Raw genomic sequence first — 27399 nt, forward strand, 5'->3', positions numbered from 1 at the left:
AGGGTGTCCCCCATCTACTGGAGGAGCTATGGAGACACCTTTGGACAGCAGCATTGTCACTCAGGGGAGAGGGTAGTGTTAGACTAACAGATGTAGATGGCTCTAACAAATTAAAGCTGAACTCTGGATAACTCTTCTTTTCTTTTTAAGAAGTTGCAGCATCATTTTTTTTCCCTTTGGGATAAAGGTGTTACCTACAGTTGTGACCAAAATTATTCAACCCCCAATGCTGTAAAGGGGTTTAGGGACTATAGTGTACATTTGGAATTGTATTCAGAATCAAATCCTACAAGGACGTTGTAACTACCCAAATGCAACTAAAATGACATCAATTGTTTATGTAATACAGTAGTAAATGGTTCTTATGTGGTTTCTTCATTGCCACAATTATTCAACCCCTTAAAGACTACCACTCTGAAGAACAGAGGTTCATACAGGTGCTTTCCATCAGGTATTGAAAACACCTGTGGATGTCACCGAGCAGCAATCAAGCATAATAAGCACCAATTAGGCAGCTTTAAAATGACTGTGATACTCAGCTCCTTCTAGACATTTACTGGTGTGGTTACAAACATGGTGAAGGCAAGAGAATGGTCCAGGAAGACAAGAGAAGAGGTGATTTCTCTTCACAGGAAGGGCAATGGCTATAAGAAGATTGCAAAGATGTTAAACATACCAAGAGACACCTTAGGAAGCATCATTCGCAAATTCAAGGCAAAGGGCACTGTTGAAACGCTACCTGGTCGTGGCAGAAAGAAGATGCTGACTTCGACTGCTGTGCGCTACCTGAAGCGTAGAGTGGAGAGAAGTCCCCGTGTGACTGCTGAGGAACTGAGAAAAGATTTGTCAGATGTGGGTACAGAAGTTTCAGCCCAGACAATAAGACGCACACTGCGTAATGAAGGCCTCCGTGCCAGAACTCCCAGGCGTACCCCCTTGCTGTCTCCAAAGAATAAGAAGAGTCGACTGCAGTATGCCAAAAGCCATGTGGACAAACCACAAAAGTTGTGGGATAGTGTTCTGTGGACTGATGAAACAAAATTAGAACTGTTTGGGCCCATGGATCAACGCTATGTTTGGAGGAGGAAGAACAAGGCCTATGATGAAAAGAACACCTTGCCTACTGTGAAGCATGGTGGAGGGTCAATCATGCTTTGGGGCTGTTTTGCTTCTGCAGGTACAGGGAAGCTTCAGCGTGTGCAAGGTACCATGAATTCTCTTCAGTACCAGGAGATATTGGATGGAAACGTGATGCAGTCCGTCACACACCTGAGGCTTGGGAGACGTTGGACCTTTCAACAGGACAATGATCCCAAGCATACCTCCAAGTCCACTAGAGCATGGTTGCAGAGGAAAGGCTGGAACATTTTGGAGTGGCCATCGCAGTCACCAGACTTAAATCCGATTGAGAACCTCTGGTGGGACTTAAAGAAAGCAGTTGCAGTGCGCAAGCCTAAGAATGTGACTGAACTGGAGGCCTTTGCCCATGAAGAATGGGCGAAGATACCCGTAGATCGCTGCAAGACACTTGTGTCAAGCTATGCTTCACGTTTAAAAGCTGTTATAACTGTAAAAGGATGCTGTACTAAGTACTAAGATTGAATGTCACTTGGGGGTTGAATAAAACTGATAATGCTGTGAGCACAGAAAAGACATTTGTGGTTATTTCATTATAACTGTTATGTTATATTTGTCTGACCTACAAGTGCCTCTTTAATGTAAATGTAAGCAAGATGACTGAATGATCAAAAGCAATGTCAAACTGGCCAAAACACTCAATTTCAGTGGGGGTTGAATAATTTTGGTCACAACTGTAAATTAATGAAAGCTGACCATTGTAAGTGCCCCTATCAGTGTTAAATGGTTTCTTAACCATCTAACTGCCAGTTTTGCTGTGCAGCTTGGTCTGTTAAAGGAAGTTGAAAAATAACAAACTTGCCAGCCAGATCACCAAGTGGAGATGAAGGGGAAAAAAAGGATAAAAGATGAAAACTAATGCAGCCATCACATCTAAGAATTGGTAAGCTGCAATATAATAAATGTTTGGTTTTGGGTTAATATTTTTAAAGTGTGAGCTTGGGACATCATGGTCCCACAAGCCAATGGGCTCACAGTACAATGCTGCAGAGATATCATTTCCTGCAACATTGAGGAGTGCCCTCCATTGCTGCCAGAGGGGAAGAGCTAACTTGTATCATGAGCAGTGAGAAGATAGCTGGAAAAAAGATATGTACGTCATTTTTTTTCCTAAACAATCATATTGGAGGGGAGGTGTTTGGACTTGGCTAACTGTCATTTAGTCTCAACTGCCCTTCAAATCGAGAGTCTATCTGCTGTAGGCAGGTACAGCCTCATAAGCCCCTCCCTCCAAACCCCCCCCTTTTTATATAGCCTTCTCCATCAGCTACCTGCATACTGTTAATCAACTGTATGTAAGGTGGTTGGGTTATACTGACTATGCAATGTAGGAGAGCCTACCGCTGCTGTGCATTTGGGATTCCTTGCCTAAAGGTGTGCTCACCAAGGCCGGGGACTAGGCTGGAATTGGGGTCATGTGTACAGTCCAACATTAAGGCAAACTCCCAATATAGAGATGAGCTGACACTGCATGTAAAATGAAGGAGAGTTCCTGATAAAGTGGTGTCCCATAGCTCTTCATACAGTGACTATTATGTGATGCATTCAGAGAGGCCAGTAGAACTACACAATCTCCAGCCAGCGTGCCTCTGTTGCCTCATTCCCAGGAATAGAATGCAGTGGTGTATCGCGGAGGGGGGGCAGCCGGTACGGTTGCCCCAGGTGCAACATTTAGAGGGACGCAGAAATTAGTCCCGCACTGTCCTGAGCCACTCTGATGACCCCAAAAAAGGGCTCCACTTAACTCACATCACAAGTCCCACTGTCCTGCCTGGTCCATTCTGATGCCCCAAAAAAAGGCCACAACTTCCCTTAAAGTACTAGTGTCTGTGTCCCACTGCCCCGGTCGAGACCAGGTTCTGCTGCTGGCCGCCACTGCCCACTGTCTGGTTGGTAGGACCCCCTGGTGTCTAGCAACCAGTGATGTCACTAATGTAGAGAGAGGCCCCAGCATTCAGAATTGAGGAGGATGTAACTTCCTCCTCCTACTTCTAGGGCTCAGCTTCACCCACTTCCTCCAGCTTCTGCAGCAGAGGCTCCCTGCTTAGTGCTCAGAAAGGGAAGGTAGGAACTGGATTGAGTCTGTGAGGTGAGGCTGGGCATGGAACCAGTTGGGCTATCATGAGGGAGCTGCCGATGCAGGGACAGAGAGAATGGCAGCTGAGCTGGTGCAGGAGAACAGAGGGGGATCCCGGAGGGATGGAATGGGGAGGAGGTCACATCCTTAGATCTCAGGGGTTCATGCTGGGACATTTATTCATTTTTAGAGGTTTTGACCCCCCCAGAAGTGAAGAACTACAAGTTCCAGCATGAACCCCTCATAGCTGAGGATGTGCGCCCCCCCAACTAGTGAAGGACTACAAGTCTCAGCATAAACCCCTCAGAGCTGAGGATGTGACACTGCCCCAAAAGTGAAGGACTATACATACCAGCATTAACCCCTGAGATCCAAGGATGTGACCTCCCTCTAAAGTTCAGGACTACAAAATCCCCAGCATGAACCCATCAGAACAAAGATTGTGACACCCCCCAACTAGTGAAGGACTACAAGTACCAGCATGAACTACACTAGTGGAAGGGACTATCCTAAAGTGATCAAAGTCCACGGGTTGGGGGACGCAAATTACTTGCCTTGCCCCAGGAGCTGACAACCCATGCTACGCCACTGACAGAATGAGATCCCACTGGACATATGGCACAGATCTCATGCGTGTCCTGTGTTAACTCTTCCCTTTCCATATCATGTAGTTAGGCTGAGGACCTCCGTAACGCAGGTCTGCCCCTGGTTGCTATGGGAGTTGGACTGCTAGGGAAGGAGCCCAAATACCAACTCCCTTGCTACCGAAGTACACCACACCTTATCCAGGTACCACGCCTTGGTAGTTGCTTGTGTGTCTTTTAGTGTGCAGTTGATTACCCTTGACAACAGCCTTGGTCTTCTTTAGCATACTCTCTTAACACTGTAGATTTTTCATATCCCTCTAGTGCTGTTATAGGTCCAGGTTCTTTTTTATATGGCAGTCCCATTATGCACCCCTTTGAACTTCAGACCAGGCTCGAGAAAAAGTCAACGATCTTTACTGACCATCTTCAGTACAAACATGATAACCAGGTGAAAGTGCAAACAGTCCTGTCCATAACTCTAACTATTACATGACTCTGGCATACCTTGTGAGCATTAGTGCAGCATGTTAGAGTCCAAAAGTGGTAATACGATCCATACTTGGTGGCACAGTCCATGGCTGGTGGCATCCCGGGATCCTCGGTCCTAGCAGTCCTCCTCTGTACGCGGGAACAGCAATAGCACACTAGAACATACAGTGACTGGAACACACTCTCTCAGGACAGGGTCAGAGCCAGAGCCCCCCAGGACTTCTATCACATTTCTATCACAGGTGGGCTCGCTGAAGCTCCAAAAAGCATGCGCATTGGAAGCAATGAACTTAACTCTTTCTAAACCCAGCCTGGGCCAGAACCTAACTAACTAGGCAGTTTTTGACCTGCCTACATGTATGTAAGCACAAGGATATTTGATTTTTGGTCTACTCATCTTCTTATATTTGATTTTTGGTCTACTCATTTTATTATATAAAAGCGGTATTGTATCTCAGAAGCAGTATGCAGTTTCAATGCCAAGTACATAGCATGCATTGCTATTTGCAGTCTCCGGATTGTATTTATCTGCTTGTATTTCTGCTCCTTCCCTCACAAACTGTAATGCTGCCATCTATTCCATTTTTGCATACAACCAGATAGAGTAGTCATTTGGGCTTTTGGGCTCAGAACATTCACTACTAAGACCAGTTAGCAGTGGCAGCTCCAATATTTATATCCTGACAAGACCATTTTAAATAAAAGTACAGTTTTCTAGATGTTTTCGCTATCTAGTTCAGGTCTCAAAATATATTATATTTTTAGGAAATATCTGAGTACTTCATATTTACATTTCCAGCCTACAGGTGGAGCTGTAGGCCCCTTTTCACACATATCACATGTATACCTGTCTACACTAAGCTGATGTATTGAAAACATATCCTAGAGTTTAAAAGCGCATGCTCAAGTTGACACACAGGTGAATGAATCAGAAGACTGACTGCCCCTTCCACCTGTTCAGATTGGATACAATAGAAAGATGGCGTCTGAAAGCAAATACCCTCTACTGATCCTCCCTCCTCCAAGAAAAGGCAAATTGCTCAATGAATCCTGTGTATTAAATGTTGAACTGTAGGAGTGGGGTGGCCTATTGCACTACAGCCATGGCTGAATAAAAATCAGGAGCCGTGGGCAGGCAGTGTGCCCTCTGTATGCATTTTAATGTTAAATATTTCATCCCAACTGGTATTTACCTTTAACTAGGTCTTTTACTGCTAAAAAAAATACTAGACAAGTAAAATGGAAAGCAAATAATGACATACAGATGATGCATGTAAAATGAAACATAGCCTGGAGCAAGAGCTGATAGAGATGTCAACATTCCCTGAAATTTCAGTAGATCTGAATAATCATCTGGATGTATCTACCAGTCATTGTTAACCAACCAGCTGCAGGTAGAAAGTGGGACAGCTCATGTCAAAGGGTATGTACATTCTTTTCAATATTGTTTTAGCTATACAGTACATGTAAAAGAAATGAACTTGAATTAATATTATCAATGTACTATGAGTTAACATTTTCAACAGAAGTTAACATTTGAGCCACTGGGAGATATGAAACAATCAGGGCTTTATTGCTTTGCTGCCAGTCTAACATTAATTTGTGAATGTAGTGCTACTCCCTTAGGAACCACTGAATTTGCTTGAGCTCTCCTGGCACTCCGGTGATGACCCAGCTTGTACCAAGACCTGACAATTACATATTATTATTATTATTATTACACCAGTAACAGCTTGTAGGCAGGTTGCCTACAGGTGTGTGTGTTCTGTGTTAGCTGAGCTAGCTAGTCTGCCTAGGTTAGAGAAGAGTTAATGCTAGCTCTGCAGTTTCCACTCTTTCTGGGCTCTGCCCTCCTCTCTGTGCTGTTATAAAAAGGGGCAAGGTCCTCCTCTGAGAGTACGGCCACATAGAATAGATGCAAGAGGCTTAAAGAAGAAGATGTACCTCTTTACAACCCACATCCACCCAGGGTTCTTGGGTTTTCTGCGAGTAGGATGTGACACCATTATACAGAGGGAGACTGCTGGGCCACCCCAAGATGGTGACTTATCCGGAGCACTGCCAAGTATGGACTTTCACCAGTGTATGGGCTATCTCCTTTTAAGGTATGCCTGGGCAGCCACTAAACATTCAGTTAGTTAGGGTTAGGACTCATGGAACTGTGTTGCACTTTATGCTATTATACTGCAGAACTCTCAGTAAAGCTTGTAACTTTTTCCTAAGCCTGATCGAAGGAAAGATGAATGCAGCAATGTACAGAGACATCCTTGATGAAAACATGTTCCAGAGCGCTCTGGACCTTAGACTTGGGTGACGGTTCATCTTTCAACCTGACAACGACCCTAAGCACACAGTCCACATAAAAAAGGAGTGGCTAGGGGCCAACTCTGTGAATGTCCTGGAGTGGCCCAGCCAGAGCCCAGACTTGAACTCGATTGAACAGCTCCCCATCTTTGGTGTCAGTGGGAGGAATAGCGCCCTGTCATTGGTATTAGTGAGTGGGATATTGCTCCATCATTGGTGTCAGTGGCAGGTATTGTGCACTATCTTGGGTGGTAGTGGGAAGAATAGTTACCCATATTTGGTGTCAGTGGGAGGAATAGTGCCTCATCATTTGTGTCAGGGGAGAAATAGTCTTCCATCATTGGGAGTAGTAGTGCTTCACTGTTGGTGTCAGTGGAAAGAATGGTGTCGTATTGTTGGCATCAGTGGGAGGAATATTGTCTTGTATCAGTAAGAGAAATAGTGCCCCAAGGCCCAGATAAAGGGCTGCATTCTGGAGGTGGGCCACAGTTTGGAGATCACTGGTGTAAAATAAAATAAAGACCCTAAGCAAATGCATCGTGCTATTGTTTTATTTGACTAAATAACAATAACATTTTTATATATATATATATATATATATATATATATATATATATATGAAAATTTTGTATTATTACAGATAGAGATGAGCGAATCGAAGTAGGCGAAGTGGAATTCGTTTCGAATATTGGAAAATTTAGCCTACTTCGGACGCGCGAATCGAACTTTTTCCTAAAATGGCGGCGGACATGTGCGGCGACGGAGCGGGGATGTCTGGGAAGGCGCGCAGACAAGGCGCGCTGACCCATAATGCATTCCTTAATGACATGTGATCGCATTAGCCAATCAGCAGCCAGCCAGCACTGTGTAATGGTCGAGCTATAAATGGCGGCCATTTTAGAATTCTTCATTTGCCTCCAGTCATTCAAGAGAGGCAGACCGCTCTGTATTAGGGACAGAGTTAGGGCCACAGAAACGTTACTTGGGGACAGAGAAACGTTACTTAGGGACAGAGAAACGTTACTTAGGGACAGAGAAACATTACTCAGGGACACAGAATTGTTAGTGAGGGCCACAGAATCGTTACTTAGGGCCACAGAACGCTAGTTAGGGCCACAGAATTGTTACTCAGGGACAGACAGAATTGTTACTGAGGGCCACAGAATTGTTACTCAGGGCCACAGAAACGTTACTCAGGGCCACAGAATTGTTACTGAGGGCCACAGAACTGTTACTTAGGGCCACAGAAACGTTAGTTAGGGCCACAGAATTGTTACTCAGGGACAGACACAGAATTGTTACTGAGGGCCACAGAATTGTTACTTAGGGCCACAGAAACGTTACTCAGGGACACAGAATTGTTACTGAGGGCCACAGAACTGTTACTTAGGGCCACAGAAACGTTAGTTAGGGCCACAGAATTGTTACTCAGGGACAGACACAGAATTGTTACTGAGGGACACAGAATTGTTACTGAGGGCCACAGAACTGTTACTTAGGGCCACAGAATTGTTACTCAGGGACACAGAATTGTTACTGAGGGACACAGAACCGTTACTTAGGGCCACAGAATTGTTACTCAGGGACAGACACAGAATTGTTACTCAGGGACACAGAATTGTTACTGAGGGCCACAGAACCGTTACTTAGGGCCACAGAATTGTTACTCAAGGACACAGAATTGTTACTGAGGGCCACAGAAGCGTTACTTAGGGCCACAGAATTGTTACTCAGGGACAGACACAGAATTGTTACTCAGGGACACAGAATTGTTACTGAGGGCCACAGAACCGTTACTTAGGGCCACAGAAACGTTACTCAGGGACACAGAATTGTTACTGAGGGCCACAGAACCGTTACTTAGGGCCACAGAATTGTTACTCAGGGACACAGAATTGTTACTGAGGGCCACAGAACCGTTACTTAGGGCCACAGAATTGTTACTCAGGGACAGACACAGAATTGTTACTCAGGGACACAGAATTGTTACTGAGGGCCACAGAACCGTTACTTAGGGCCACAGAATTGTTACTCAGGGACACAGAATTGTTACTGAGGGCCACAGAACCGTTTCTTAGGGCCACAGAATTGTTACTCAGGGACAGACACAGAATTGTTACTCAGGGACACAGAATTGTTACTGAGGGCCACAGAACCGTTACTTAGGGCCACAGAAACGTTACTCAGGGACACAGAATTGTTACTGAGGGCCACAGAACCGTTACTTAGGGCCACAGAATTGTTACTCAGGGACAGAAACAGAATTGTTACTCAGGGACACAGAATTGTTACTGAGGGCCACAGAACCGTTACTTAGGGCCACAGAAACGTTACTCAGGGACACAGAATTGTTACTGAGGGCCACAGAACCGTTACTTAGGGCCACAGAATTGTTACTCAGGGACAGACACAGAATTGTTACTCAGGGACACAGAATTGTTACTCAGGGACACAGAATCGTTGAATTAAAGAGTATGTCAGACAACATGCAGAGGAGTGGCAGAGGAGGCAATGTTTTAGGAGCGAGCAGACGTGGCAGCAGAGGAAGGGGTTGAGGCAGCACTATTCGCAGCCAGAGGCCAGTGCTCCCGGTGTCATCCAGCGGTCATGTCTCCACCGACAACCCTGCCGTCATCGATTGGTTGGCTCGGTCGTCTTCCTCTTCCCAGGTCACCTCTGACACCTACAGCCAACGGTCGGTGGGTACGTCAGACACAACCGTTAGTTGGCATGGCCCGGGACCAAGCCCACTGAAATCACGTGTCCTCTACCTGCCCCTGTCCTTTGGTGTTCCCTCACCAAGCAAAGTATCGCATGCTGTGGGCTCAGCCCCACTGTACAGTGAGGAAGAGCTAACAGAGGGCGGTCAGGAACGGGGGGAGACATCTGCCTTTTCAGCAGCCAGGCGAAGAAGTACTGGCGAGGAGAGTGGCTCGGTAGTCGGTCTAGAGACAGGTCTGTCTCCTGACCCACACGCAGCCGAGGGGGCTAGTAGTGAGGCGGAGACCCTACTTGATGATGAGGAGGTTGATCGCACTTGGCAGCCTCGTCGTCATCAGGCAATTTCTTCCGCATCATCAGGAGAAGAGGGTGGCAGCTTGGCAGCGAGCGAAACAGTCGGTGGGTTGCCCAGGAGGCAGCAGGGTCGCAGCAGTGTCAGTGGAGCCAAACGGCCACGGAGTAGAGCACCAGCTCCACTGCAGCCTACCACCACGGCCAGTAGTGGTGCCGGTGTGCACGGAGGAAGCAGCAGTCAGCCAGTGAGGAGTATCGAGGGCAAAGTTTCCTACTCGGCGGTGTGGCAATTTTTCGTCAAGCCGCCCGAGGAAGTAAACGTAGCCGTATGTCGACTATGTGGCCAGAAAGTCAAGCGTGGCCAGGGGGCCCATGTTGGGACTACAGCGTTGCGGCAGCATATGCAGCGTCGCCATTTGGTGGCCTGGGAAAACCGTGATAAAGATACGGCGGTTCTGCCCGCCCCAGCCCCCGCTCCATCACCCGCTCCGTTACTTGCTCCGTCACCCGACGTCAATCGCCCTCCATCAGCCAGTCAAGGCTCCAACACCTCTGCTGAGGGGAGTTGTCGCTCGTTGGCATCTTCCGCTCGTTCAGATGCTCCTTCTCCTGCTACTCCTCTTCACGGATTCCGTCAGCAGTCTTTCTTGGAATCCGTTTCCAAGAGACAACAGTTTGCGAGCACGCACCCGACGGTGCAAAAGCTGAACGTCCTCCTGTCCAAGTTGCTGGTGCTGCAGTCCCTCCCTTTCCAAGTGGTGGACTCAGCACCTTTCCGAGAAATGATGGCTTGTGCCGCGCCGCGGTGGAGAGTGCCAAGCCGTCATTTCTTCGCCAAAAAGGCAGTGCCAGCCCTGCATTCACATGTAGAAGAGATGGTGGGCCAGTCTTTGAGCATGTCGGTCTCTGCCAAAGTGCACGGCAGCGCCGACGTGTGGAGCTGTAACTACGGTCAGGGACAGTACATGTCATTTACGGCCCACTGGGTGAACGTGGTGCCGTCACAGCCGCACCAGCAACTTGGACAGGTCACGCCGCTTTTGCCTCCACGTTTGCACGTCCTTGGTCCACAAAAGATGTCCGCCTCTACCACCTCTTCTTCCGCCGTGTCCTCAGCCGCCACCCCCGTGCCAAGTCCCATTACCCGACCGGCATATCACATGTGCAGGGTGCAACGGTGTCACGCTGCGCTGCACCTGGTATGCCTTGGCGAACGTAGTCACACAGGGGAGGAACTTCTCAGTGTAATGAACAGAGAAATCGACAGATGGCTGTCTCCGCGCAAACTGAAAATCGGAACCATGTTGACCGACAACGGAAAGAACATGGTGTCTGCTCTGCGTCAAGGAAGGTTGTGCCATGCACCATGCATGGCTCACGTGTTCAATCTGGTTGTCAAGCGGTTCCTAAAATCCACCATCCCACTGCAAGACATCCTTAAAATGTCACGTAAACTTTGCATGCATTTCAGCCATTCCTACACCGCAAAGCACACCCTCCTTGAGCTGCAGCGGCAGAACGAAATTGCACAGCATCGCCTGATCTGCGACGTTGCAACAAGGTGGAATTCAACCCTACACATGTTAGACCGCCTTTACGAACAGCGAAAGGCCATCACCGATTTCCTGATGTTACAAGCGGATAAAGGTACTCCCCTGTGTAACTTTGATGTCAGCCATTGGCAGCTCATGCGTGACACCTGCCGCTTGCTCAGGCCCTTTGAGGAGGCCACGCTATTCGTGAGTCGGCAGGACTATGGGATGAACGACGTCATTCCTCTGTTGCACGTCCTGGAACAAATGCTGTTAACAATGGCTGGTCAGGGTGCGGTAGACGTGGCGCACAGATCTCAACGCCACATGACCCCTGTGGGGGCAGGACAGGAAGAAGAGGATGAGGTAGAGGAGGACATTTGTGCTCAGGAATTATTGAGTGAAATGGGTGGTTTTTCCACTCAGCGGACAGGAGTGGAGAAGCAGGAGCATGTGGTAGAGGAAGAGGAGGAGGAGACAGAGGACACAGACGCACCGTGGCAGTATGCTGTGGAGATGAAGGCAGGGAGTCCCTCGCATTCCTTGGCACAAATGGCCCATAGCATGCTCGGTTGCTTGCGTAGCGACAGCCGAATAATAACCATCAGACAGAGGGATGACTTTTGGCTGTCCACCTTGTTGGACCCTCGCTACCGTTCCAAAATGGTGGCCTTTTTCACACCTGCTGAGAGGGAGGCCAAAATAACGTACTATAAAAACCACCTATGTAGTCAGTTGGTCTCTGCCTTTGTGCGTCAACGTCCATCCTCAGACACTGTGGGCCCTGTGCGCTCGCGTTCCGCTGCCATGGCAGCAGGGGAGGGGTGGGGTGGTAGGAGCAGTGGCAGCTCCACCAGCAGCGGCTGCCTCAGTCTGCAGTCGATGATGAGTAGCTTTCTTCACCAGCGCAGTGAGGAAACTACTAACCAGCCGCAGCAGCAGCAGCATCAGGTGGACCTGGAGCAGGAGCTCAAACAACAGGCTTGGGCCTACTTGGACAGCACCCTGCCAACCGAGGTAGACAATCCCCTTGACTACTGGGCAATGAAACTTGACCTTTGGCCCCAACTAGCTGAATTTGCCCTTGAAAGGCTGTCATGCCCGGCCAGTAGCGTGGCATCGGAGCGCGTGTTTAGTGCGGCAGGAGGTATTGTAACTCCGCGGAGGACACGACTGTCCACCCAAAGTGTGGAGAGACTCACGTTTGTGAAAATGAATCAGGCGTGGATTAGTCTGGATTTCAAACCACCAGTTCCTGACACAACTGACTAAATCCGCCATGAATCATGCCCCAAACATGTGCCACTTTCAGGTCTCCTCACACTGCTGGTGTGTTGAATTTTTTGACATAGGGTGCTGGCAGATTACGGGCCTCCCATAGCTGCTGCCAGGCCCCTAATCTGCCATGGGCCCCTATATACCGCCTCCTCATGCTGCTGCCAAGTCCAGAGTCTCTCATGGGTCCCTGTACGGCCTCCCATTGCTGCTGTCTCCATCGCCACACTCTGCCATGTGCCACTTTCAGGTCTCCTCACACTGCTGGTGTGTTCAATTTTTTGACATAGGGTGCTGGCAGATTACGGGCCTCCCATAGCTGCTGCCAGGCCCCTAATCTGCCATGGGCCCCTATATACCGCCTCCTCATGCTGCTGCCAGGTCCAGAGTCTCTCATGGGTCCCTGTACGGCCTCCCATTGCTGCTGTCTCCATCGCCACACTCTGCCATGTGCCACTTTCAGGTCTCCTCACACTGCTGGTGTGTTGAATTTTTTGACATAGGGTGCTGGCAGATTACGGGCCTCCTATAGCTGCTGCCAGGCCCCTAATCTGCCATGGGCACCTATACCGCCTCCTCATGCTGCTGCCAGGTCCACAGTCTCTCATGCCATGTGCCACTTTCAGGTCTCCTCACACTGCTGGTGTGTTGAATTTTTTGACATAGGGTGCTGGCAGATTACGGGCCTCCCATAGCTGCTGCCAGGTCCCTAATCTGCCATGGGCCCCTATATACCGCCTCCTCATGCTGCTGCCAAGTCCAGAGTCTCTCATGGGTCCCTGTACGGCCTCCCATTGCTGCTGTCTCCATCGCCACACTCTGCCATGTGCCACTTTCAGGTCTCCTCACACTGCTGGTGTGTTGAATTTTTTGACATAGGGTGCTGGCAGATTACGGGCCTCCCATAGCTGCTGCCAGGCCCCTAATCTGCCATGGGCCCCTATATACCGCCTCCTCATGCTGCTGCCAGGTCCAGAGTCTCTCATGGGTCCCTGTACGGCCTCCCATTGCTGCTGTCTCCATCGCCACACTCTGCCATGTGCCACGTTCAGGTCTCCTCACACACTGCTGGTGTGTTCAATTTTTTGACATAGGGTGCTGGCAGATTACGGGCCTCCCATAGCTGCTGCCAGGCCCCTAATATGCTATGGGCCCCTATATACCGCCTCCTCATGCTGCTGCCAGGTCCAGAGTCTCTCATGGGTCCCTGTACGGCCTCCCATTGCTGCTGTCTCCATCGCCACACTCTGCCATGTGCCACTTTCAGGTCTCCTCACACTGCTGGTGTGTTGAATTTTTTGACATAGGGTGCTGGCAGATTACGGGCCTCCCATAGCTGCTGCCAGGCCCCTAATCTGCCATAGGCCCCTATATACCGCCTCCTCATGCTGCTGCCAGGTCCAGAGTCTCTCATGGGTCCCTGTACGGCCTCCCATTGCTGCTGTCTCCATCGCCACACTCTGCCATGTGCCACTTTCAGGTCTCCTCACACACTGCTGGTGTGTTCAATTTTTTGACATAGGGTGCTGGCAGATTACGGGCCTCCCATAGCTGCTGCCAGGCCCCTAATCTGCCATGGGCCCCTATATACCGCCTCCTCATGCTGCTGCCAGGTCCAGAGTCTCTCATGGGTCCCTGTACGGCCTCCCATTGTTGCTGTCTCCATCGCCACACTCTGCCATGTGCCACTTTCAGGTCTCCTCACACTGCTGGTGTGTTGAATTTTTTGACATAGGGTGCTGGCAGATTACGGGCCTCCCATAGCTGCTGCCAGGCCCCTAATCTGCCATGGGCCCCTATATACCGCCTCCTCATGCTGCTGCCAGGTCCAGAGTCTCTCATGGGTCCCTGTACGGCCTCCCATTGCTGCTGTCTCCATCGCCACACTCTGCCATGTGCCACTTTCAAGTCTCCTCACACTGCTGGTGTGTTGAATTTTTTGACATAGGGTGCTGGCAGATTACGGGCCTCCTATAGCTGCTGCCAGGCCCCTAATCTGCCATGGGCCCCTATACCGCCTCCTCATGCTGCTGCCAGGTCCACAGTCTCTCATGCCATGTGCCACTTTCAGGTCTCCTCACACTGCTGGTGTGTTGAATTTTTTGACATAGGGTGCTGGCAGATTACGGGCCTCCCATAGCTGCTGCCAGGCCCCTAATCTGCCATGGGCCCCTATATACCGCCTCCTCATGCTGCTGCCAGGTCCAGAGTCTCTCATGGGTCCCTGTACGGCCTCCCATTGCTGCTGTCTCCATCGCCACACTCTGCCATGTGCCACTTTCAGGTCTCCTCACACTGCTGGTGTGTTGAATTTTTTGACATAGGGTGCTGGCAGATTACGGGCCTCCCATAGCTGCTGCCAGGCCCCTAATCTGCCATGGGCCCCTATATACCGCCTCCTCATGCTGCTGCCAGGTCCAGAGTCTCTCATGGGTCCCTGTACGGCCTCCCATTGCTGCTGTCTCCATCGCCACACTCTGCCATGTGCCACTTTCAGGTCTCCTCACACTGCTGGTGTGTTGAATTTTTTGACATAGGGTGCTGGCAGATTACGGGCCTCCTATAGCTGCTGCCAGGCCCCTAATCTGCCATGGGCCCCTATACCGCCTCCTCATGCTGCTGCCAGGTCCACAGTCTCTCATGCCATGTGCCACTTTCAGGTCTCCTCACACACTGCTGGTGTGTTGAATTTTTTGACATAGGGTGCTGGCAGATTACGGGCCTCCCATAGCTGCTGCCAGGCCCCTAATCTGCCATGGGCCCCTATATACCGCCTCCTCATGCTGCTGCCAGGTCCAGAGTCTCTCATGGGTCCCTGTACGGCCTCCCATTGCTGCTGTCTCCATCGCCACACTCTGCCATGTGCCACTTTCAGGTCTCCTCACACTGCTGGTGTGTTGAATTTTTTGACATAGGGTGCTGGCAGATTACGGGCCTCCTATAGCTGCTGCCAGGCCCCTAATCTGCCATGGGCCCCTATACCGCCTCCTCATGCTACTGCCAGGTCCACAGTGTCTCATGCCATGTGCCACTTTCAGGTCTCCTCACACTGCTGGTGTGTTCAATTTTTTGACATAGGGTGCTGGCAGATTACGGGCCTCCCATAGCTGCTGCCAGGCCCCTAATCTGCCATGGGCCCCTATATACCGCCTCCTCATGCTGCTGCCAGGTCCACAGTCTCTCATGGGTCCCTGTACGGCCTCCCATTGCTGCTGTCTCCATCGCCACACTCTGCCATGTGCCACTTTCAGGTCTCCTCACACTGCTGGTGTGTTGAATTTTTTGACATAGGGTGCTGGCAGATTACGGGCCTCCCATAGCTGCTGCCAGGCCCCTAATCTGCCATGGGCCCCTATATACCACCTCCTCATGCTGCTGCCAGGTCCAGAGTCTCTCATGGGTCCCTGTACGGCCTCCCATTGCTGCTGTCTCCATCGCCACACTCTGCCATGTGCCACTTTCAGGTCTCCTCACACACTGCTGGTGTGTTGAATTTTTTGACATAGGGTGCTGGCAGATTACGGGCCTCCCATTGCTGCTGCCAGGCCCGTAATCTGCCATGGGCCCCCGTACCGACTCCTCATGCTGTGACGTTGCAACAAGGTGGAATTCAACCCTACATATGTTAGACCGCCTTTACGAACAGCAAAAGGCCATCACAGATTTCCTGATGTTAAAAGCGGATAAAGGTACTCCCTGTGTAACTTAGATGTCAGCCATTGGCAGCTCATGCGTGACACCTGCGCTTGCTCAGGCCCTTTGAGGAGGCCACGCTATTCGTGAGTCGGCAGGACTATGGGATGAACGACGTCATTCCTCTGTTGCACGTCCTGGAACAAATGCTGTTAATAATGGCTGGTCAGGGTGCGGTAGACGTGGCGCACAGATCTCAACGCCACATGACCCCTGTGGGGGCAGGACAGGAAGAAGAGGAGGAGGTAGAGGAGGACATTGGTGCTCAGGAATTATTGAGTGAAATGGGTGGTTTTTCCACTCAGCGGACAGGAGTGGAGGAGCAGGAGCATCTGGTAGAGGAGGAGGAAGAGGAGACAGAGGACCCAGACGCACCGTGGCAGTATGCTGTGGAGATGGAGGCAGGGAGTCCCTCGCATTCCTTGGCACAAATGGCCCATAGCATGCTCGCTTGCTTGCGTACCGACAGCCGAATAATAACCATCAGACAGAGGGATGACTTTTGGCTGTCCACCTTGTTGGACCCTCGCTACCGTTCCAAAATGGTGGCCTTTTTCACACCTGCTGAGAGGGAGGCCAAAATAACGTACTATAAAAACCACCTATGTAGTCAGCTGGTCTCTGCCTGTCTGCGCCAACGTCCATCCTCAGACACTGTGGGCCCTGTGCGCTCGCGTTACGCTGCCATGGCAGCAGGGGAGGGGTGGGGTGGTAGGAGCAGTGGCAGCTCCACCAGCAGCAGCTGCCTCAGTCTGCAGTCGATGATGAGTAGCTTTCTTCACCAGCGCAGTGAGGAAACTAATAACCAGCCGCAGCAGCATCAGCAGCAGCAGCATCAGGTGGACCTGGAGCAGGACCTCAAACAACAGGCTTAGGCTTACTTGGACAGCACCCTGCCAACCGAGGTAGACAATCCCCTTGAGTACTGGGCAACGAAACTTGACCTTTGGCCCCAACTAGCTGAATTTGCCCTTGAAAGGCTGTCATGCCCGGCCAGTAGCGTGGCATCGGAGCGCGTGTTTAGTGCGGCAGGATTTATTGCAACTCCGCGGAGGACACGACTGTCCACCCAAAGTGTGGAGAGACTCACGTTTGTGAAAATGAATCAGGCGTGGATTAGTCTGGATTTCAAACCACCAGTTCCTGACACAACTGACTAAATCCGCCATGAATCATGCCCCAAACATGTGCCACTTTCAGGTCTCCTCACACTGCTGGTGTGTTCCATTTTTTGTCATAGGGTGCTGGCAGATTACGGGCCTCCCATAGCTGCTGCCAGGCCCCTAATCTGCCATGGGCCCCTATACCGCCTCCTCATGCTGCTGCCAAGTCCAGAGTCTCTCATGGGTCCCTGTACGGCCTCCCATTGCTGCTGTCTCCATCGCCACACTCTGCCATGTGCCACTTTCAGGTCTCCTCACACTGCTGGTGTGTTCAATTTTTTGACATAGGGTGCTGGCAGATTACGGGCCTCCCATAGCTGCTGCCAGGCCCCTAATCTGCCATGGGCCCCTATACCGCCTCCTCATGCTGCTGCCAAGTCCAGAGTCTGTCATGGGTCCCTGTACGGCCTCCCATTGCTGCTGTCTCTATCGCCACACTCTGCCATGTGCCACTTTCAGGTCTCCTCACACTGCTGGTGTGTTGAATTTTTTGACATAGGGTGCTGGCAGATTACGGGCCTCCTATAGCTGCTGCCAGGCCCCTAATCTGCCATGGGCCCCTATACCGCCTCCTCATGCTGCTGCCAGGTCCAGAGTCTCTCATGGGTCCCTGTACGGCCTCCCATTGCTGCTGTCTCCATCGCCACACTCTGCCATGTGCCACTTTCAGGTCTCCTCACACACTGCTGGTGTGTTGAATTTTTTGACATAGGGTGCTGGCAGATTACGGGCCTCCCATTGCTGCTGCCAGGCCCGTAATCTGCCATGGGCCCCCGTACCGACTCCTCATGCTGTGACGTTGCAACAAGGTGGAATTCAACCCTACATATGTTAGACCGCCTTTACGAACAGCAAAAGGCCATCACAGATTTCCTGATGTTAAAAGCGGATAAAGGTACTCCCTGTGTAACTTAGATGTCAGCCATTGGCAGCTCATGCGTGACACCTGCGCTTGCTCAGGCCCTTTGAGGAGGCCACGCTATTCGTGAGTCGGCAGGACTATGGGATGAACGACGTCATTCCTCTGTTGCACGTCCTGGAACAAATGCTGTTAATAATGGCTGGTCAGGGTGCGGTAGACGTGGCGCACAGATCTCAATGCCACATGACCCCTGTGGGGGCAGGACAGGAAGAAGAGGAGGAGGTAGAGGAGGACATTGGTGCTCAGGAATTATTGAGTGAAATGGGTGGTTTTTCCACTCAGCGGACAGGAGTGGAGGAGCAGGAGCATCTGGTAGAGGAGGAGGAAGAGGAGACAGAGGACCCAGACGCACCGTGGCAGTATGCTGTGGAGATGGAGGCAGGGAGTCCCTCGCATTCCTTGGCACAAATGGCCCATAGCATGCTCGCTTGCTTGCGTACCGACAGCCGAATAATAACCATCAGACAGAGGGATGACTTTTGGCTGTCCACCTTGTTGGACCCTCGCTACCGTTCCAAAATGGTGGCCTTTTTCACACCTGCTGAGAGGGAGGCCAAAATAACGTACTATAAAAACCACCTATGTAGTCAGCTGGTCTCTGCCTGTCTGCGCCAACGTCCATCCTCAGACACTGTGGGCCCTGTGCGCTCGCGTTACGCTGCCATGGCAGCAGGGGAGGGGTGGGGTGGTAGGAGCAGTGGCAGCTCCACCAGCAGCAGCTGCCTCAGTCTGCAGTCGATGATGAGTAGCTTTCTTCACCAGCGCAGTGAGGAAACTAATAACCAGCCGCAGCAGCAGCAGCATCAGGTGGACCTGGAGCAGGACCTCAAACAACAGGCTTAGGCTTACTTGGACAGCACCCTGCCAACCGAGGTAGACAATCCCCTTGAGTACTGGGCAACGAAACTTGACCTTTGGCCCCAACTAGCTGAATTTGCCCTTGAAAGGCTGTCATGCCCGGCCAGTAGCGTGGCATCGGAGCGCGTGTTTAGTGCGGCAGGATTTATTGCAACTCCGCGGAGGACACGACTGTCCACCCAAAGTGTGGAGAGACTCACGTTTGTGAAAATGAATCAGGCGTGGATTAGTCTGGATTTCAAACCACCAGTTCCTGACACAACTGACTAAATCCGCCATGAATCATGCCCCAAACATGTGCCACTTTCAGGTCTCCTCACACTGCTGGTGTGTTCCATTTTTTGTCATAGGGTGCTGGCAGATTACGGGCCTCCCATAGCTGCTGCCAGGCCCCTAATCTGCCATGGGCCCCTATACCGCCTCCTCATGCTGCTGCCAAGTCCAGAGTCTCTCATGGGTCCCTGTACGGCCTCCCATTGCTGCTGTCTCCATCGCCACACTCTGCCATGTGCCACTTTCAGGTCTCCTCACACTGCTGGTGTGTTCAATTTTTTGACATAGGGTGCTGGCAGATTACGGGCCTCCCATAGCTGCTGCCAGGCCCCTAATCTGCCATGGGCCCCTATACCGCCTCCTCATGCTGCTGCCAAGTCCAGAGTCTCTCATGGGTCCCTGTACGGCCTCCCATTGCTGTTGTCTCCATCGCCACACTCTGCCATGTGCCACTTTCAGGTCTCCTCACACACTGCTGGTGTGTTCCATTTTTTGTCATAGGGTGCTGGCAGATTACGGGCCTCCCATTGCTGCTGCCAGGCCTGTAATCTGCCATGGGCCCCCGTACCGCCTGGTCACGCTGCTGCTGGGTCCACAGTGTGACATGGGTCCCTGTACCGCCTCCCATTGCTCCCACTCTGCCATGTGCCACTTTCAGGTCTCCTCACACTCCTGCTGGTTTCCATTTTGTCATAGGTTGCTGGCAGATTACAGGCCTCCCATAGGTGCTGCCAGGCCCCAAATCTGCCATGGGCCCCCGTACCGCCTGGTCACGCTGCTGCTGGGTCCACAGTGTGACATGGGTCCCTGTACCGCCTCCCATTGCTCCCACTCTGCCATGTGCCACTTTGAGGTCTCCTCACACTCCTGCTGGTTTCCATTTTGTCATAGGTTGCTGTATGGCCTCCCATTGCTGCTGCCTCCACCGCCACACTGTGGCTCCAAACACTGGTTTTGGCCCCGTGACTGGCCAAATGAGTGAAGTGTGCGGTGATTCTAAGATCGACGGCACTCATCTGCATGTCATACTGACTGACAGTATTATTTCTCTTCCCCAGCAGACTCCAAGGGCATTTAAATTAAAGGTACAGTGTTCTGCACTAATATTAAGTCTCTCTGAAGCCTAGAAACACCCTTTTTTAAGTTAAATTCACAGCGAATATATTCGACTCGAATCTAATATTGTCCACGAATTCGCCGAATCAGTCGAATCGAATTTTTGAATACTTCGCTCATCTCTAATTACAAACAACCAGCAAGTGGAGCTTTCAACAGCTCTTCACATTTTAAAAACCCATTTGCTGAGCTCAATAGCTCAAGATGAAATGCATAAAAACTACTAAATAAGTCAGAGAAGAGACATTTTTTAGAGTATCAGTAAAAGAGACCCAGGAAAGAGACAGAGATGTTGTGTTGTCTTTTTTGAAAATCCATAACACTCTAGGAATCCTTAGATGCACCATTTGTTCAATATTTATAAAACATCAGTTTAACCCTTTCCCATCTCAATCTGTAGATTAACATTCCCCACATGATGCCTTTTGCAGAAGGAAAAGTATTTCTAAAGGTGAAAGTATTTCTAAATAGACCTTGATCATGTAAGCAAGACCATGGAGTTCTTATTCACATGCTATGGCGGTGCCTGAAACTTCATCGATACTGGGAGAAAGTGGTCAACACTCTTAATTTAGGTTTTCAAACTAGCCTACTTCTAGATCCTAAGCAATGCCTTTTAGGTATTTTAGATAATGTTACTCAAGATACATTTATAGTAGAAGCCCTCTCCAAGGCCCTGTTCCAGGCACACAAGGCTTTTCTTGTGCGTTGGAAATCAGAAACTCCCCCTACTGTGGAGGATTGGAGGCAGAATATGGGAACCATCTTACGATACGATCCTTTAATTTACCAACATCGTGGCTGCCCAGGTAAATTTTGAGAAACTTTGGGAAGCATGGTTGGCCACTCCGGGTTTAGCCTCATTTGATTTGATAATGCATAGGCTGTTGTAATTATCCTTTTCATGATGTGCTCTGCCTGCTGTGTTGTTCACCTTGATTATCATGTAGGGATATCTATCTGCTTTATTTTCCACTGGTCCACTGCTGGAGAGGAACATCTACTGATCTGTGTGTGTGGGGTTCCACATGTGCCTTTACTGCATTATATTACCACAATCTTGTTGTACTTATTTGTTCATTGGACAACTGGTAACACTGGAAATGTTCTTTTAGTACTTTTGTTCTTTTTGTTAATGGCTGATTCTTTCGTAATGTTTTATATATGATACTATAGTCTGTACTTTGTATGCCTTAAACATTAATAAATAATATTTCTGATTTAAAAAATAGACCTTGATCAATTTAACTAAATATGATCTGGGCATACAGTATACACATCACTGCATCACAAAAGGATTAAAAGGATGTGATCTATCAAATCTTTTCCTTCCTTGCAGATGCCTATAAACTTCCTAGTTCAGAATTATTCCAATATCCACAAATCTTTTTTTTTTTAATGCCATGGTTAGCCCTCAATTATATAGGCCATCCTCCCTGCATCATTCTTACATGGACAAGTGGGCTATGAGTCTTGATGTTGCAATAGAAAAGGGAACACTGAGACCAGATTTTAACCACAAAGTTGTGTTCGCAACATGTCCTAGCATTGGAAACCAGTTATAAAGTTTTATACCATTGGCATCTGGTCCCCACTTGTCTTGCCCATTTTGACCCAGGCTGTACGGGTCTTTGCTTTCATGGCTGCCCTGAAATAGGAAAATACCTACATGCTTGATGGACATGCCCCAAGCATTATGGAAACTGGTCTATAATATGTTAGAGCTACGTACTTTTAGATAATACACTACTCATCAACCCTAGGGAAGATTTACACAACCGTAAACCAAACGACCTTTGAAAATGTCCATTTAGACTTATGACCAAACAATTGTGAAAGCCTGGCTGTTTGTGTGTTTCATTAACTAAAGTCAAAACACATTTTTCAATGAAAACCTGATCGGCAGATTAACTGATTTGATGCCTAAATTTAAAAAAACCTGGAAACCGTGGAACAATTTTTTTAAAAATTTTGATTGATGTTTGACATCTGAATGACTTATAAAACCAACTAATCTCTCATGCTAAGACTTACAATCTTCACAACATAACCCCGAGGTACTTATTCCCCCTTCCCCTCCCTTGCTCCTGCCCTTTCCCTCCATCTTTCTGTAACTGACAACCTGCCTACTTCAAACCATTTGATTTGCAACACGTCGACCTGTACAATTATACTCTGCTGTTGGATTTGTTTTTTTTGTCAATTTCGCTATTCATTACATAGTTAGTCTGGCTGAAAAAAGACAAAAGTCCATCCAGTTCAACTATTAAAAAAAAAGTTATAATCCTATACCCACAGTTGATCCAGAGGAAGGCAAAAAAACCCAGCAAAGCCAATTTGCTCCTGCAGGGAAATGAATTCCTTCCTGATCCCCCAAGAGGCAATCGGATATTCCCTGGATCAACTTTACCTATAAATGTTAGTATCCAGTTATATTCTGTGTATCCAAGAAAGAATCCAGGACTTTAAGGCAATCCACTGAGCTGGCCAGAACCAACTCTTGAGGGAGTCTATTCCACATTTTCACAGCTCTTACTATAAAGAAACCTTTCCATGTCTGGAGATTACATTCTTTTCCTCCAGACATAAAAAGTGTCCCCTTAAATTGTCATCTATAACTTAATGTAAACAACTGCTGAACTGTACATATCAGAGATAATGATGAATTGTACTTTTGTTCTCTAACTAAATATGTTAAACAAAAAAACTAGTAGATTTGTTCGTCAAGGACTTCTTTCCCTTTGCAATAGCTTTAGCAGGCGCCTGGAAAGTAGACATGTGCAAGACAAAAAAATGTGTTTAGTTTTTATTCGAAATCTAACAAATTTTGTGTAGTTGGATTCGTTAAATTCGTTCAATTCGTTTTCGGGATTCGTATCAGTAAATCGTATTCTAATTCAATTCGAAAATGTTTCAACCAAATTTGAAAACTCATTCACATTTGAAATTGGTTCAACCGAATTCAAAATTGAATTAACAAAATTTGAAATGTAATCTGAAATCGAAAAGATTTCAACCGAATTCGAAAACATTCAACTGAATTTGAAAAATTAAGTTGGCCATACATGTGTAGATTTGAAAATAAAAAAAAAAGCAGCTACAAAAACTGACTGACTTTTAAAAAACGGACACTACTTTCACACTGAGGAGTTTTTGAAGCGTTTTTGCGTTAAAAATAGCACCTGAAAAGCTTAAGAAAAACACTTCCCTATGTATGTGAATGTATATCTACAGATGCAGTTAAACACAGCAGTTGAACTAAAGCAGGAGAACTTAAGCAGCAGGAAGACACAACAACAGCAAGAAACTCTACTGCACGCTGGACAGACTGCAAGCAATCACCCTGGGAAACCTCTCTTACATACCTGAGTCCCACTCCGTGTACCTTTATATAATACGCCCCCTCTTCTCCTTATCATAGTACTATCCTCTGTTCCCAAATCTCATTTCTTTACCCCTCTGCTCCACCCCAAAACTTGTACATCTCCCCCTCATTGCTATCATCTCCCTACTACTGCTCTCATCATCCCCCCAAAATGCCTCTTCTACTCCTCCTTCTCATTTTCCTCTCCTCCGTTCCCAAAATCCATTCACTATATCCCTCTGCTCCTCCTAAACATTTGTATATTGTGTCCTCACTGCTTCCTTCGCCCCTCTACGGCACCCACCACCTCCTCCTATTACTCCACTCTCCCTCTGACCCGAACACCTCCACTAGTAGTCTCTCACGCTCCTGCACATCCCGCTCCCATGCCACCTTTCTCACCCTTCTCCTCCTCCTAGCCGCGGGGGACATCTCACCGAATCCTGGCCCTCCACCACTTCCCTCACCCACACAACACCCTCCCACCTCCACGTCCCACCACAACCCCCGCAACCTAGTATCTGTCGCCCTGCTCCCTGAAATCTCCCCCCCGTTTTCATGTGCACTCCTGAATGCCCGATCGGTGTGCAACAAGCTTACCGCCATCCACGACCTCTTTGTCTCCCGCTCCCTCAACCTCCTAGCGATCACGGAAACCTGGATCCAGGCCACTGACTCTACCTCCCCTGCTGCACTCTCCTATGGAGGTCTCACCTGGACCCACTCACCCAGACCTAACGGTCGTAAAGGTGGTGGGGTTGGTCTGCTCCTGTCACCGCAGAGCACCTTCCGAGTCCTCCCAAACCCCCCCTCCCTATCCTTCTCCTCCTTCGAGGCCCACTGCGTCAGACTATTCTCCCCAACCCCCCTGAAGATTGCTGTGATATACCGGCCTCCTGGATCCATACCCCGCTTCCTGGATGACTTTTCCTCCTGGCTACCCTTCTTCTTCTCCTCTGAGCTACCCACCATCATTCTTGGGAATTTCAACATCCCTGTCAACCTCGACAACCCGGACACAGCCCGTCTCCTCCACTTAACCTCCTCCTTTGCACTTGCACAGTGCATACAATCCACCACCCACTCCGACGGTAATATTCTTGATCTTGTCTTCTCCAACCGCTGCGCTCCCCACAACCTCACTAACACCCCCTTTCCTCTCTCTGACCACAACCTGATTACCTTCTCTATCTCCTCGTCCTCCAACGCCTACCCCTCCAAATGTCACACTACTACCAGCTGTAACCTCCGCAACCTTAACCCTGCCCCCCTCCACTCTGCAGCTGATCAACTCCATGACAGCATCCTCCTCCTGTCCTGCCCCGACTTGGCTATGACTGCCTACAACAACGTGCTGTCAACAGCCCTTGACTCACTAGCGCCTTTAACCACACGCAACATCAGACCCCGACCGCTCCAGCCCTGGCAGACTGATCACACCAAAACCCTCAAACGACACAGTCGTGCCCTGGAGCAACTATGGCGCAAAACACAATCCCAACAAGCCTTCACCCACTACAAATCTGCCTTCCGCACCTACACCTCCTCCCTCCACGCAGCCAAACAAGCCTACTTCCTGACCCTCATCCTCCACCCCCACCCCCACCCCCACCTCCACCTTCCCACCCCCACCTCCACCCAGCACCTCACTCACCGCCCTTGAGATTGCCAATCACTTCAAAAACAAGATTGACACAATTCGCAAGGACATTGCCGCAACTCACACGCCCTCTCAACCTGTCCCCTCTCACACAGCTACCCCCTCATCCCCCCTCCCCCTCGACATTACCCACAGGGACTTTGTCACTGCTCAAACTCCCTCCAACCCCGTTCCCCCTCACTCAGCTACCCCCTCATCACCCCTCTCCCACGGCCCCACCACTGCTCTGACCTCCTCTTCCACCCCACCCTACATTCCTCATACTGAAGCTCCCCCAACACCTTACTACCATCGAGGAAATCTCCAAGATCCTCTCTGATGCCCGCCTCACCACCTGCCCCCTCGACCCTATCCCCTCACAATTCCTACGACCTCCCTCCCCCTCCATCCTACGCTCCCTCACTCACATCTTTAATCTCTCCCTCTACTCCGGCACTTTCCCCTCCCCACTGAAGCATGCACACATCACCCCCATACTTAAAAAGCCCTCCCTGGACCCCAATGACCCGAACAACCTCAGACCCATCTCCCTGCTCCCACTTACATCTAAACTCCTCGAGCACCTCGTCTACACCCGCCTATGCTCTCACCTCAACGACAACAACCTCCTCGATCCCCTACAGTCTGGCTTCCGTCCCCTACACTCCACCGAAACCGCCTTACTCAAACTCTCCAACGACCTTCTAACCGCCAAAGCTAATGGCCACAATTCAGTGCTCCTACTCCTTGACCTCTCTGCGGCCTTCGACACAGTTCACCACCCCCTCCTCCTCAAAATACTACACTCCCTCGGCCTCAGAGATTCTGCTCTCTCCTGGCTCTCATCCTACCTGTCACAACGCTCTTTCAGCGTTACCTATAATGCTACCACCTCCCCCTCACTCCCCCTCTCTGTTGGGGTCCCTCAAGGCTCTGTCCTTGGGCCCCTTCTCTTCTCCATCTACACCTCCTCCCTTGGCCAACTCATACACTCTCACGGCTTCAACTACCACCTCTATGCCGATGACACACAAATCTATCTCTCAACCCCACACCTCACCCCCTCGGTCTCTGCCCGAATCACACACCTACTGAGCGACATATCAGATTGGATGTCGCTCCACTTCCTTAAACTGAATCTCTCCAAAACCGAGTTTCTTGTCTTCCCCCCAGCCCGAACCCCACCCCCCATTGACTTCTCCATCACATCCAACAACGCCAATATCAAACCCGCCCTGCAGGCCAGAGTACTTGGTGTCATTCTGGACTCCAACCTATCCTTCCAGCCCCAAGTCCAATCTTTAACAATCTCGTGCAGACTCCACCTCCGCAACATCGCCAAAATCTGTACGTTCCTAACCCCAGAAACCACTAAACAGCTCATCCACTCCCTCATCATATCACGACTCGACTACTGCAACTCCCTCCTCACTGGCCTGCCTCGCCGCTGGCTATCCCCGCTTCAGTCCATCCTGAATACGGCTGCCAGACTCATTCACCTTTCCAACCGCTCCGTTTCCGCCACCCCCCTCTGCCAATCCCTCCACTGGCTTACGATTGCGCAACGGATAAAATTTAAAATCCTAACACTGACGTACAAAGCTGTCCACCATACTGCCCCGAACTACATCACCGACCTAATATCCAAGTACCGCCCAGCACGCACACTCCGCTCCTCACAAGACCTCCTTCTCTCTAGTTCCCTGGTCTCCTCCTCCCATGCCCGCCTCCAGGACTTCTCCAGGGTGTCACCCATCCTCTGGAACTCCCTTCCCCAACCCATCAGATTATCACCTACTCTCCTCTCCTTTAGGCGCACCCTGAAAACTCATCTCTTCAGGGAAGCCTACCCCCTGCTAACTTGACCGACCTCCTCCACTCTTCCTACCACTCCATCCCCCACAGCTATCTCCTCCTGTACCACTATCCCGTCCCTTCTAGATTGTAAGCTCGAA

The sequence above is a fragment of the Staurois parvus genome, unplaced genomic scaffold (assembly GCF_062004578.1).
Source record: "Staurois parvus isolate SC_StPar_1 unplaced genomic scaffold, SC_StPar_1.0 ptg000061l, whole genome shotgun sequence".
Classification (NCBI taxonomy): Eukaryota; Metazoa; Chordata; class Amphibia; order Anura; family Ranidae; genus Staurois; species Staurois parvus.